We start from the raw sequence: 13,256 nt of genomic DNA, 5'->3' as shown, positions 1-13,256 counted from the left end.
TTTCAAGGCACAGAAACACCCTCCTAATGCATGTTTTGCTTCCCGAATAATCCAACATCATTTTGGCACTTTATAATTAACCCAAAGGGGGCCTTTAACAAACAGCATGGAGCTCACACTTGAAAATGGACAATTACAGAGTGTGTCCAAAACCAATTTTCTGTTGCAAAAGGAAAGCATGTCATCTAACTCCTTGTGTTCAGACAGAAGTGCAAGAACCCAGGCTTCAATGAAGAGGCCCGGCTTATCAGGTTGAACAGATATTAAGTTAGACGGGTACAAAGCTGAGTGCTGAGGGTGAAGACAGAAGAAGACAGGGTCCCTTGTCTCAAATGTAATGACTGAAAAGAAAAATCAGATTTTTTAAAAGTTATAATAGTAAAATGAGAAATAACTGGAGAATAGGACAAGAAAATATCATGAAATCCTAAGACCTGATACAGACCATATAGTCCATGTGAAGACTGGGATGAGAGTTACAAACCAAGATGGTTAAGAGACTATCCCGCACTTACCGTAACTTGTCACTATTCAGCCACATTTTCTGTACGCCAGAGAAGCAGCACCATGACAGGACCAGAAAGGTGTGGGACCCCCTCCCCTGCCTACTATGGAGCGCCACTATCTTCCTCTCTTTCTGTGTGCCCCCCAGAGCATTGCACGTAAAGTCAAATGACCCAACACTGTGTCATTGGACCCTGTGGCCCACAGTGTTCTGCTTTCATGTTCCAAAAAGCCACATGATTGCCACAAGCCTAGATTATGGCTATATGCATACTTCAAAGCTTTTTAGCCTTCCAGCTTCTTCTTCTTCTTTTTTTTTTTTTTTTTGAGGAAGATTAGCCCTGAGCTAACATCTGCTGCCAACCCTCTTTTTGCTGAGGAAGAGTGGTCCTGAGCTAATATCCGTGCCCATCTTCCTCTATTTTATGTGGGACGCCTACCACAGCATGGTCTGACAAGCCGTGCCATGTCCACACCCGGGATCCAAACCTGCGAACCCCAGGCCACCAAAGCAGAACGTGTGAACTTAACCACTGCACCACTGGGCCGGCCCCCTTCCAGCTTCTTTAGATATGTTACTCTGTATGCTCAAATACAGGAGTATCTTTGACATTTTGGTGGTCGTTGTTTTTAATTTCTGTTTTTGGTTGTACTTTGAAATAATCCAACGTCCAAGACGGTCCTGGAGTTAAAGTGTATGACTCCACTAGAAAAAATTTGATATAAAGATATTCCTAAAAATACTTAATCCAGCCATGTCATCAGGTTCGATTACTGGGCCTTAAATGAAGACGTAAACAATCACAATCAATGAGTAATTACTTTTGCACAAAGTCGTTGTGCTAACATTGCTATGGGAACGTTAATTGGAAAATGTGTGATGATTCTGCTTTAAATATTCTAAAAAATGTTGTCAGCAATTTTCGGAACTAAAGCCAGTTCCTCATCTGCAATCTGTTGATCCAAACATGTTTCTGCAAACTCTGCCAGTGACGAAAAGGTGAAATGTCTGTCGGTGTCAGGAGACTCCGTGACCTAATTCCAATTTTGATTTCCACATGTTCTTTTCCACTATAACTGGGTCAGTAAGTACTCAGGCTCAAAACTGGAATTTAAGGTCAAAACTTATTGCTGGCTGCGTCTTACATGACAACACGGCAGGCAAAGCTAATGACAAAGGAGAAAAGAAAACAAGAGCTCGATTCCTTTCCTTCTGCTGCTGCTTTCTCCCACTCTCTGCCAGATTCGTATGCATACTAAAGTTTCATTTATACCAAGTGTGATGTTTCCTGGCTCTGGGTGAAGACTGTAAAAACAAAACAAAACAAAACAAAAAACTGGTTCCTTTTGGTCTTCAGCAACTACTAGCAATTCTGTCTCTTCTGTGCGGTCAGTTGTCATACAAATTAAATTTTAACTTGCACTGTGGGATGTGGACCAACCGTATTGTCAATGTCATAAATTAAAACACAATGTCCTCTGTTAATGGACATTGTCCACTTCTGTCTCCACCATATGGAGAGCTTCAAAGAGTCATCTCTCTTGTCCAAGTTCCATGTCGCTGGGATATTCTAGTTGCAAGCAGCAGAATAGCCAGTGAAAAATAGTTGAAATAGTTGGAATTTAGTTATTTCATGTAAGAAGTCTTGCGGTTGGGTGGTTCCAAGACTAGTTAACTCAGCAGCTTAAAAATGTCAGGGCTCCAGGTCAACTTGGCTGAAATTCCTCTGGATTTCTTTGCACTGCAGCAAGATGGTGACAATAATTCCCATCACTGTGCTTGGCCAGGGAAGAAGAAGGTCATGCCCTCCACCGCAAATCTCATTTTATTTTAGAAAAACTCTTTCCAGCTGGTCTCCTTCCCCAGACGCCAGGACTGGGTCACAGGGTCCACACTGGGCTATCACCAACAGCGGGAACTGAATTATCGTGACTGTCTTAGATTAATTACGATTCAGCCCTGGAATGGAAGGCGTCATGGTCCCAGGACTCACGAGAGGCAAAAACAGGGACAAGGTTGGGATTCTGCAAGCGACGAAGAATCAGAGGGAGGGAATGGCTGGGAAAGGTGTCTGCTATGTGCTCCAGCACAATCGCCACAACTAAGAGCTGTTGAAATCTAACACTTAGTTCTAAGTCCGAATCAGGGCAAATGGAGGAATAAGACTTTGGCCTCTACCATCATAAATCTGCATGTTATCTATCTTCCTAGAACGGTAAAAAGGGGATACTAACTGAATAAAATAAAGGAGAAAAGCCAGTCAGGTGTCCTGTGTAGCATTTCGGCGGAGCACATAGGGAGCTGGAATTTGGCATAAGCACAGGGCCAGCTGGTACTTCCAGAAAGCCTTCCTTCCCCATCCTTCCCATCTCAACAGGATCAAACCCTCCCCATCTCTCAAGGCCTGTTTAACATTGCCTCCTTCTCTGGATCCCAAGAGCCCGACGTACCCATGTGTTCTAACGTCTGTGACATGTGTCTCGGTATGTCCGTCCCATCTAACTTATGAGGCTCCTTATCGTCTGCCCCTGAGTGAAGAACCAGGACTCCATAACCTTCTTGGTGTCACACCTCATTCTTATCGTCCCCCAATAAATGCTCGATAAATACAGGATGCTCACTAACATTAATTTTTTTAGTACTCCAGAAAGGAAAATGATTTTGTAACCCAACAATACCAGGGTGTTGTAAGAAAATATAGAGCGAACCAAGTAAATTCGAATATTAGAAGCTGTGAAAATTTTGTGTGTGTGAGGAAGACTGGCCCTGAACTAACATCTGTTGCCAACCTCCCTCTACTTTGTGTGCGATGCCGCCACAGCGAGGCGTGATGAGTGGAGCTAGGTCCGTGCATGGGATCCAAACCTGCAAACCCCAGGCTGCTGAAGTGGAGCATGTGAACCCAACCACTACCTCACCAGCCAGCTCCAGCTGTAGAAATTTTTTAACCACAGTGATCTCATCATATATAGAATTTTCTGAAGGTTCGATCAAACATGAATGTATTCCTTTTTTTTAATAGATGCTATTTTTAGAGCAGTTTTAGGTTCACAGAAAAACTGAGCAGAAAGCAGAGTTCTCACACATGCCCTGCTACCCCCCACCCCAATGTACAGTCTCTTCTTAAATTGCCAACAGCCTTTGAAAATATGGATAATTAAAATGTAATATATATTTTCAGGTTTAAAAAAAGCGAATAGGGGGCCAGCCCAGTGGCATGGTGGTTAAGTTTGCACACTCCACTTCAGGGCCTGGGGTTCACGGATTTGGATCCTGGGTGTGGACCTACACACAGCTCATCAAGCCATGCTGTGGCAGCATCTCACATACAAAATAGAGGAAGATTGGCACAGATGTTAGCTCTGGGCCAATCTTCCTCAAGCAAAAAAAAGAGGAAGATTGGCAACTGGTGTCAGCTCAGGGCTGATCTTCCTCAGCTGAAAAAAAAAGTGAATAGACTGCTTTGGCTTATTTTCCATGCAGAACGCACCTCAAACCACCATCAATTTCTATCAAATTGAGATTTAATGTTATTGATACTGAAATGATTAGAAATTTCATGATCTGCCTACAGGAGGAGTAGAAGAAATTCTTTTGAAACAATAATTATTTTAGTAGCCAACAGTTCAACCGATTTATGAATTTTTCTCACAGAATTTCCTGAATGGCAAACTGATTTTGCACTTAAACTAGTTGTATTTGAATATAGTTTCAGTGTTCCATTTTTATAAAGGTACCTATAGTAAAACGTAGTCTCTTAGCTTACATTCTTTAGACCAATTTGGCTATGCACTCAGGTATTAGAAACGCATTTTCTAGAAAGATCCCTACCTGACAACATTTCCTGTCCACAGGCTTTACCATGCATGTGAAGCCCTCGCTCCAGGAGTGTCCACTGGGCACCTGGGAAGTTAACATACTAATGAGTGACATGGACTCTCACATCCTCTCGACAGGTGTGCTTGCAACCTTGTGATGAGTTAAGGAGAGCTCTTCTCAAAGACAGATGGCAGGAAACCAACCGCCTCCTACCAAACAGCAAACACGTGAATGTAAATCCCATTCTTCTGGAAGTGCCTTGTACCCACAGACGTGGCAAATTGTCAAGGTTTAGAAAACGGATGCTATTCTTAACAAACATAGAAGAAAAGATAAGGGAGTTGCTGAACCTTCCCTGATAGCCCATTTTGAGGATTAAAACTTTTCTTTTTTAAATTTTTAAAATTTATTTATTTATTTTTTATTGCAGTAGCATTGGTTTATAACATTATATAAATCTCAGGTGTACATCATTATATTTCACTTTCTGTGTAGATTACATCATGTTCACCACCCAAAGATGAATTACCATATGCATGTGCCTAATCACCCCTTTCGCCCTGCTCCCTCCCCCTTCCTCTCTGGTAACCACCAATCCAATCTCTGTCTCTATGTGATAGTTTGTTGTTTTTATCTTCTATTTATGAGTGAGATCATGTGGTATTTGACTTTCTCCCTCTGACTTATTTCACTTAGTATAATTCCCTCAAGGTCCATCCATGTTGTCACAAATGGCCAGATTTCATCTTTTCTCATGGCTGAGTAGTATTCCATTGTGTATATATACCACATCTTCTTTATCCATTCATCCCTTCATGGGCACCTAAGTTGCTTCCAAGTCTTGGCTATTAAAACTTTTCTCTTCCTTATGCCTTAGTCAATAAGCTCAGCTGGTTTGCTGCCTTCTCTGAATTGACCAGGTTCTTTGGAGATGAAAACAGAGAGCTAGATGCTTGGCACTGCCCCCGTTTCTGTTACAAAAGCAAAGGCTACCCACCTGGGATATGTATGTCCGCACCATCTCCTGGAGTGAGGCAGGCTATGCAGCCTTGCTGGGTCCCGCACTCGGGCATGGGGCTGACATGTGCTATAAGTGATGGAGTTGCCCAGGCCCACGCCCTCCTCGGGATGGCCTGGTGTTTCGTTGTTAACAGGAAGTGCCCTGTTGCTCCACAGACCGAGTTCCTTCTGTCAACATGGTCTCTCAACTCTCCAGCCAGGGGTCAGCAAACTTCTTCTGTGAGGACCAAATAGTTCATAGACGGGGCTCTGCGGGTCCCATACGGTCTCTGTCACCCTCACACAGTCTCTTCCTTCTGGTTCTTGTCTTTCTCCTCCCCCCCTCTCCTATTTACAACCATTTAAGAACGAAGAAACCCTTCTTAGTTTGTGGGCCATCCAGAAGGGCCGCGGGCCGGATTGGTCTGCCATCTGCCGTTTGCCAACCCAGGCAAACCATCCGAAGCTATCTTTACGATCCTATTTTTAGAACTAGAATCACTTAGTGGCTCTTCAATCTAATCTTCCTAACATTTCCTGAACTTTATTGCACAGACAAAAGCACACAGAATGCTCTAATATAAGTCCAACCAAGGTAGAAATCCTGCCATTGATAACTTTCAGAAGCCTCATAGTGATAGGATAGGTCCCTGGTCACCAACTCTGTACATTGCTCAACGTCTCTGATGTCTTTATAGATTCGGCTCCTATCATTTCACATCATTAGACACTCGTCAATCACCCTAAGAAACGACAGTCACCTGAAGTCGTCAGCTCGCTACTGTCCGTTCTCTGCCTGTTCAGTGCACAGTTTTTTTCAGGATGCTCATTTGGTGACACATTGCCTGCAGTCACTTTTGTGCTACAAGGACAGGGTTGAGGAGTTGCAATAAAGACCATATGGCCCAGAAAACCTAAACTATTTCCTGCTGGCCCTTTCTAGAAGAAGCTTCCTGACCCCTGATCTAAACTACAAAGCAGGATCGAGGACATTCATTTATGTATTTTCTGCTTTGCAACTGATGCTTTATCACCAACCTTCACACATGCATTCTTGCACTAACAACTTTTTTCAAAAATTCTTACTGGCCATCTCTTCTGTGCATGGCGCTTTGTTAGTCTGGAGTGGGGAATGTGTTACAGTAAAAGGATCCCTATCATTAAGAATGACGCCATTGGTCTTCTAACCCCCATATAATTATATTGAGCGAGTATCCAAATGCTTATCCTCCAAGGTTGGGCTGTCACACGTACACACACACACAAACACACACATACACACACACACACCCCTATTTACTACAAATTAGGACAAAAATCAAAGTCAGCAATAGGCATGGTCAGCCCTTGTCATATTTTGAAGTTGGTAAAAATATGGTTTTTGATGTTTCCACCCCTTTTTTCTTTGCCGATAACCTCTCAGTATTCTCTCACCTAAATATTTCTGTCATTTCCTGAAATATTATCGTTTGTTAATTATCTTATTTTACACTGAATAACCCACTAGAATACATCTCATTGGGCAACGGTTTTATCTTATACCACCATATCCCCACCATTTGGAAGAGGCCCTGGACCACACTCAGTGCTCAGTCAATACTCGTTAAACGGGGCCAGCCCCATGGCTGAGTGGTTAAGTTCGCACGCTCTGCTTCAGCAGCCCAGAGTTCGCTGGTTCGGATCCTGGATATGGACCTACACAATCCTCATCAAGCCATGCTGAGGCAGCGTCCCACATAGAAGCACTCGAATGACCTAAAACTAGGATATACAGGTATGTACTGGGGCTTTGGGGAGGAAAAAAAAAAAAAAAAGAGGGAGATTGGCACGGATGTTAGCTCAGGGCCAATCTTCCTCACCAAAAAGCAAAAAAAAGAAAACCTAAATACTCATTGAATAAATATATTCTCCACACACAAGTGGCACCCTCTCCAACCTCTGTGTGACGGAAATCTGCTTGGAGGAAGGAACCTTACGTGGAACAAAACAATCTAAAGCTCATTTTGTCACTACTCTTGGCCTTGAGTGAGGGTCTGTGCCTTCTGATGTGCACAGTCAGGCCCTAGAAACCAGCTCTTGGGTCAGAGGGGCCAAGGGGGGGGACTGCTGGTGCTACAGTATGCTGCACAGATAGCTTCTCTCCAAAGAACAGCCCTGGACCCTGGATCTCCCCAGCTCCTGCTCACACCCCTTATCCCCCTTCTGGAATCTCGCCAACAATTGAGAGATAAGTAGGTGTCAGCTGCCAATAGGCTGTGCATAGAGACAGACTGCCCTCTGGAGGCGTGGTAATCCTGGATGGTCAGTTTAGAGAGCAAAGAAAGAACAACCTGTGGCTGGTAGTGGTTTACTTATTCAACAAATATTTACTGAGCACCTAGGGATCCGCCAGGGAAGAAAAATGACAATGATCTCTGCCCTCATGGACTGGGCTCTAGAAGCTGAAGGTGAGGTCAGCCATTAAGAACAAGATAATACATTTAAACATCATCGGGTGTGTTAGAAAGTGATGAGGGCTATGGATTGAGGATGACCAGGACAAGCAAGACCAGGAGTGCTGGGGGCACAGTGGAAGTTTGAATTGTGTGGTCAGCCTTAGCCTCATTAAGAAGGGTAGCATTGGAGACACATTTGAAGGGGGTGAGAGGATGATCCATGGGGACACCTGGAGAAAGGATGTTCTAGGTGAAAGGAGTATCCAGTGCAATGGTCCTAAAACAAGAGAGAGCTTCATGTATTCAAAGACCAGCATGGAGCCCAGCTGGCCATCACGGAGTGAGCCAGGGAGGGAGTAGCAAGGGGTGAGTTCAGAGAGGCAGGGCCCAAGCCAAGGAGGGCCTTGTTGGCCCTTTGAAGGACTTTAACTTTTACTTTGAGTGAGTGGGGAGCATTGACAAGCTTTGAGCTGAGCAGTGGGATCCGATTTGTAACAGGCTTGTACTTGCCACTGTGTTGACATTAGCCTGTAGGGAAGAATGAATGGAAGAAGGGAGGCCAGTTAAGAGGCAGCAAGACAGATGCAAGATGACATAGGAAGGACGAGGGTCATAGCAGCGGAAGGACAGACATGCACCGCTTAATGAGGGGGAAACATTCCGTGAAACGCGTCCTTAGGTGATTTCATCACTGTGCGAACATCATAGAGTGTAGTTACACAAACCCAGATGGCCTAGCCTGCTACACACCTAGGCTAGGTGGCATCGATCTTGTGGGACCACCGACGTCTATGCAGTCTGTTGTTGAGCAAAACGTCGTCGTGTGGTGCATGACTACAGTTAGAAGTAATAGGGTTGAGTCAATAGGATTTTCTGAATGGATCAGATATGGGATGTGAGAGAAAGAAAGGAGTCAAAGATAACTTCAAGATTTTAGGCCTGATCAGTCGGAAGGATGGAACTGCCATCAGCCATGATGAGGAAAGCTGAAGGTTAAGTAAGTTTGGGGTGGGGGAGGATTGGGGCTCAGATTTACATATATGAATTTGGGGTATCTACTAGACACCCACATGGGGATATAGAGCAGGCAGATATACAAGTCTGGAGATCAGGACAGAAGTCTGGACTAGAGGCAGAAATCTTGTAATTCTTGGTGTGTAGATATTATTTAATGCCAGGAGTTTGGGTAAGATCATTCAAGGAAGTGACTAGATTGAGAAGAAGACAGAAGAGTGAGCTGTGGGGCATTTCAGCATTAGGAGGGCTGGGGCAGAGAAGGAACCAGCAAGGAGCCTGAGGAGACTGGTGAGTTTGGAGAAAAACCAGAAGAGTGTGGTATCCTGGAGGCAAGTGAAGAAAGTGCCACGTGTCAAGGAGGAGGAGCTTGGGCTGTCAACTGTCAAATATGTTAGTGGATCAAGAAGGGTGAGGACAGAGAATTAATTACTGGATTTAGCAACATGGGGTCACTGGTGACTTTGGCAAAGCAGTTCCTGGGGAGAAGTAAGGGTAAGCGCCTGATTGGAGTGAAACCTCAGAGGGAAGCGATGGAAGGAGACTCAAGTCTGTGAGTGCAGAGAAGTCATTAAAGATGTTTGCTGCAAGAAGGGAATAAATAGTCCAGGAGGGAGTGAGAAGATGGGTCAAGAGAAAGTTTAAGATGTGAGAGATACTAGGATATTTGTATATTGATGGGAATGAATGATCCAGCTCAGAAAAAAAACTGATGACATGGGAGAAAGTAAAGAAGGCAAGAGAGGATGGGACCAAATTGACAAATGGAAAGGAAAGCTCATTAAGTGCCAGCAGGGGCTAGATGTGATGTGGGAGCCCGAAAATGTTTTCGCACATTGGTTCAAGGTTATCAGTGAAGAGGGAAGCAAGATCATTGGCTGCGGGTGGGTGTGGGAGAGGAGTACGTGGTTGGAAGAGTCAGGAGGTGTGAACCAAACGTCTGGAAAAGTGGAAATTGGTGGACTTGGGATTGCCGTGCTGAAGTATGTGGTCATGAACTTAAAGTGAGGCCAAGTTGTGTGTAAGTGTGTGTGTGTGGTTGTGTAGTATATGTGGTATGGTGTGGTGTGTGTATGGTGTGTGCATAGTGCGTGGTGTGGTTGTGTGGTGTGTGTGTGATACAGTCAGGTGGTAAGTGTGTGTGCGTCATGGGGTGGTGGGGTGGTGTGCATTTTTTCCAGCCACCTTCAGCTGGTTGGAGGTGGAGAGATTTGAACTGAACCACATTCCAAGTTCTGCTCAGTGAATACAGCAAAGCAAGAGGGGGCACGGGGTCCAGGTGCAGGAGGAAATTACACCCTGATGGACAATGGGATGGTAGCTGATAGGGAGCAGAGAAGGAACTCGAAGGGGTGAGGAATTGTGGAAAGGCGGCAAAAGCGTAACTGGATGCTGGTGGAATTGGAGCAACTAGAGAGAGTGACCTAGAGTGAGAGTTGTTGTTTCGATTTGAAAAAAATTTTTTTTCAAAAGGGAGAAGAACTTTTATTAGTCTTGCTAAGAGTTTCATGCCATGAAGTTAGAAAAACTATGTTATTTTCCATTTCTATATTTACGTGTCTAGAAAGAAGAATTAAACCTTTGAGTTTTTCTGTATTTTTACCCCCAACTTGTCTGGAAATAAGAGCCGTATCATCTACACAGAAAAAATATCAACGATACTTCATTTTCTAGCCTTGAAATGCATAAGCCCACAAAGAGACAAATAATGAAGTCAGCATATCTCAAGTTACTATGACATCGCAGTTCTAACAAAGAAAGGAAATTTTGTGTTCTAACTGACTTCCGTGAGGGTAAATCCTGATTGCGAACCAGAAGAAAACATAGAGATGGAAGATGAAATCAGTGTTATCACAAACGTAGGCTTTCTGTCATTAGGGAAGTTCCATCTTGATTGCCATCAGAGACCCCCCCCCCAAGACGGCAGGGACAGTGCGACTAAGCCCCACCAAGGCACTGCACAGTCTCATTAGTGGTCGCAATAATTCCTTCAAGGTCAGAGCTTCTCTGGTTGTCAGCTTCTCTTCAGCCAAGTGGTGCAAATGCAAGTGAGACACATAATAGGTGACTCTTGCAGCAGGCGACACTAGCTGAGTTTGCGTGCATTGATGATAAATAAGAGGTGTTTTCAATATTTCGACCATCAGATAGTCATACTGTAAGTGACCCATTTTCCTCTTTTTTTTTTTTTAACTAGGAGAATCTACTTGCTCTCCAACTGGTCAAGCAACAACTCCAATTTTCAACAATAGCAAAAGTCCCTAGGGAGGTCTTGTAAAAAAGCATATGGGAGATTATGACAATGTAAGGATTAACCTGAAGCAACTCAGACCACTTGTATGAGCTCCACATTTGACTCAGATGCAGAAAGAAAAGTGTACAGATGACATCATTGTCAAGAGGTAGATAGACCTGAATACAAAAATGCTCTCCATTGTGGAAACATTCAGTTGAGTCTTGTGCATGGATAACAGGTTCAGTTCTATGCAAAGGGGGTCTAATAGTCTCCCAGGAGGATGCCAGAATATTCCATCCCGTCCCTCAGCCATGCCTCATGTACCTAGACTGTGAAAGGAGGACCCAGGAAATTATGGTCCAAACATGAGGATTTCACTTCATATACATGTCTTTGTGCCTAACACGGTAGAGCAGAGAACTTGCAAGGAGCAAAGAGTGGCAATACCCTAACCCACTGAAACAGATAAAAATCATTCCAAGAAGGAGAAAAGAAGACCAAGATATTATACAAAAGTTGAGAGACATGACAGTAAACACAAATTATGTAAGCAAAAATTTTTACCCTCTAATTATGATGTCATAAACGAGCTGCTTCTTTGTGTATCGCTGGGATGGGAAAGAAGCATTGCACAAAAGTGTTTGCTTTGATCAAGGTGCTTATGAACCAATGTTGAGATAGTTCTCCCCTGAAAATGGACTTTCCAACGTATGGACAAGTTCTTAAGACAAACTCTGGGCATGTCTGCTGGAAAGGGAACTAACTTGATTCCAGGCATTCCAGCGATCACACAATGGCAGGTGGCAAAGCCTTGATGAAGAGAAGCACACACAGGCCTGGACCCCACCATGATAGCAGCACAGCCCGGAGCCGATGCCTCCTCCTTGGGTCTACGGCAGCTGGGACGGCTCCAGGCTCCATCACGAGATTACGGACTAGCTGCAGCTCACGTCTCCTTCGAATAAAGTACTTACGTGGCAGCCTTCTTTTAACAAGATGATCAGATACTGGATAAGATGCTTTCACAAAGTAATCTTAGTGGATATGGGAAGAGGTTCAGGGAACAATTACACAATTTGGGATTTTAATCAGAATCCACTCCTAGCTTAAAATGAGCAGTTTTTAAAACCAAGATAATTGCATAAATTTAACCAGAAATCTGAGCCAGTTCCCTTTTCGGAGAAAATATATAATGCTATCTACCCTCAAAGGTGGTTTTCAGTTCCTGAACTTCAGTTTTAGAAAGAGTAAGACCACCAAAACTTACTGCGTTCGACATATAGGGTGGGCTATAACAAGCATCTCCAGCTGGAAGGAGGTCACCCTCTGAGTGTGCTGTTCACTCTTTTTGTGCATTGTGTGAGCGGCGTGTGCAAGGCCCTGTGCTACCACCCAGAGCTCAGAACGTTCTGTCATTCCACTGGGGTTTGTGGGGGCTTTCCTTGTGCAGAAACCTGTGTACGCCCCACAAGGGAGAGCAAAGAAGCAGAGCATTCTTGGAGACCCTTTCCTCAAAAAGTCTACAGTCTTGTTTGTGAGAAGTCATAAATACGTGAAATAAATAAGAGGGGGAGTGCATAACATCTTGTTGGTAGCAGAGGTGCTATAGGTTTTCTGAGGTGAGAAGAATTAACAGTGAGTGAAAGGGTCCCCTGGGCGTGTTGTGGGGAGGTGGTCCTTGACCTGACCCTACAAGGTGCAGAGGCTCTGGAAAGGCAGAGAAGTGGGACCCTGTTCCCTCCCTGCAGAAAGGACGCAGAAGTGAGAGTGAGCATGGCATGTTCCATGGTCCGCCTGGTGACAGAGGTGGTCCTAGGATCTGCCTCTTCACTGACGTGTGAAACGATTGGAGGGGTGATGACACTTAGTGAAGGGGTCATGGTGGGGGAAAGCAGAGGAGGTGATGAATAGAGCAGATGAAAGGAAAATACGACACCCAGAAGGGTGCTGAGGAGAGGCCTGTGTGAATGAATAAACCAGAGCTATTCAGTCTAGAAAGAGGAGACTGAGCAAAGAGTCATCTCCCACCACACCAGGGGCTGCAGTTCAGACGCAGCATTCTCTGGACAGTTCTGCCATCACAGACGTCAAGACAGGGTGCCATCAGCAGAAACTCCCTGTCTTGTGGGTGCACTGACACACAAGCAAACCTCCTCTCAGCTGACATGTAAGCCTGCTGGGGACCCGGTCTGCCACCTATGTTTAGACATGCTCATAATTGCAGCGTTAAGCTTGTTAATTTGCCCAC

General features: G+C 44.5%; 1 protein-coding gene across 3 annotated transcripts in view; it reads right to left on the bottom strand.

The window, feature by feature from the left end:
* Nucleotides 1–13,256, bottom strand: part of PDE10A (phosphodiesterase 10A) — a 540,491-nt gene that overhangs the window by 473,061 nt on the left and 54,174 nt on the right. The gene's annotated exons all lie outside the window — the stretch shown is intronic.

This window comes from Equus caballus, chromosome 31 (assembly GCF_041296265.1).
Source record: "Equus caballus isolate H_3958 breed thoroughbred chromosome 31, TB-T2T, whole genome shotgun sequence".
In the NCBI taxonomy this organism is placed as follows: domain Eukaryota; kingdom Metazoa; phylum Chordata; class Mammalia; order Perissodactyla; family Equidae; genus Equus; species Equus caballus.
The sequence above is the reverse complement of the archived record's forward strand: the minus strand, read 5'-3'. Positions and strand labels throughout refer to the sequence as shown.